General features: G+C 48.6%; 1 pseudogene; it reads left to right on the top strand.

Annotated features, from left to right (window-relative positions):
• Positions 1-627: 627 nt before the first annotated feature.
• LOC116544658 lies at positions 628-1,394 on the top strand (annotated as a pseudogene).
• Positions 1,395-1,699: the final 305 nt, after the last annotated feature.

The following is a 1,699-nucleotide window of genomic DNA, read 5'->3' as shown; positions in this document are numbered from 1 at the left end:
GATCCAGACAATCCTGGCCAAAATGGTAAAACCCTGTCTCTACTAAAAATACAAAAAATAGCTGGGTGTGGTGGTACACGCCTGTAATTCTAGCTACTTGGGAGGCTGAAGCAGGAGAATTGCTTGAACCCGGGAGGCAGAAGTTGCAGTGAGCTGAGATTGTGCCACTGTACTCCAGCCTGGCAACAGAGTGAGACTCTGTCTCAAAATAAATAAATAAATAAAACAAAATAAAAAATAGAAGACATTTAAACAGGAAGAGAGTAATTTGAACTATCTCTGTTTGCAGACAACATGATTCTACATCAGGAAAACCATACAGTCTTGGCAGAAAGGCTCTTTAAACTTACAAACAACTTCAGTATAACTTCAGGATACAGCCCTTCTTGCCCACCCAAGTCCCGGCTTCAAGAGAGCTGGGGAGCTTCAGCCTGACTGGGGCAGCACACTCGGGTGGCCTCACTTCCCTGCAGTCACCACCCGCCACACTGGAAACTCATACAGTTACAGCCACTTCTAAAGCCACTTGTGAAAATTGATGTGACAGTTACTATCAATAAACATTCTTCAGAAACATATACCATCTGTGAAGAAAGTGGCTTTTTTTCCTGCTTGCAAAAGAGACATTCTCAAATTTCAAAATGCCAGCCAGGCCCCCAATTTACCTGAAAGCAGCCAATAACAGAAAAGGAAAAAAATTTAACCTGAGGGACATTCTGTCTCCCGATATGATCAGTGTCCACACCAGCCACATCGGCACGATGTCTTTGGAGATAATTTCCTTTCTTCAAGGGGACTATTTGCTTTTACCTGGAAACCAGGAAAAAGCATACCTGGGCCAGTTCCCTGGGCATAACAAGTTCTTCTGGGCCAACAGAACCTCTGACTCTATGTTCACAAAAACACACTCTCCCCAGTGCTCAAGAATGCCATCTCCCTCTCGACCACTGGAGGGTCCCAAGCTCTCATGTTGCCCTTATTGTCACCAGTGACATTTAATTCCAAACAGGAGTCCTTTGGGCCAGCAAAGCTGCCCAGGCTTAGTTGCGAACCCATCATAGAGGGAAAAGCTCAAGACAAAAGAAGTCTGTTGGAGAACAAAACATGAGGTGTCATGTTCTGACATGTGGAGGCACCTCGGGGGGCTCCAGCAGTTCTGCATCTCAGCCCAGCCAGGGCACGGACCGCCACTCCTCCAGCCTGTCGGAAGAGTACCCCGGCTGGGCAGCCGAGGACATATTTGACCATCCCACCCCACGCGAACTCATCAAAGGGAAGACTAAGTCAGAGGAGTCCCTCTCTGACCTCACAGGCTCTCTTCACTCCCTGCAGCTGGATCCTGGGCCCCCTCACTTTTGCATGAGCTGCTGAATGTCATGGATAAAAATAAGTAACACGGGCTGGGCGCGGTGGCTCACGCCTGTAATCCCAGCACTTTGGGAGGCCGAGGCGGGTGGATCACGAGGTCAAGAAATCAAGACCATCCTGGTCAACATGGTGAAACCCCGTCTCTACTAAAACTACAAAAAATTAGCTGGGCATGGTGGCACGTGCCTGTAATCCCAGCAACTCAGGAGGCTGAGGCAGGAGAATTGCCTGAACCCGGGAGGCGGAGGTTGCGGTGAGCCGAGATCACGCCATTGCACTCCAGCCTGGGTGACAAGAGCGAACCTCCGTCTCAAAAAAAAAAAAAAAAAAA

This window comes from Sapajus apella, unplaced genomic scaffold (assembly GCF_009761245.1).
Source record: "Sapajus apella isolate SASKATOON/1434 unplaced genomic scaffold, GSC_monkey_1.0 scaffold226, whole genome shotgun sequence".
In the NCBI taxonomy this organism is placed as follows: domain Eukaryota; kingdom Metazoa; phylum Chordata; class Mammalia; order Primates; family Cebidae; genus Sapajus; species Sapajus apella.
The sequence above is the reverse complement of the archived record's forward strand: the minus strand, read 5'-3'. Positions and strand labels throughout refer to the sequence as shown.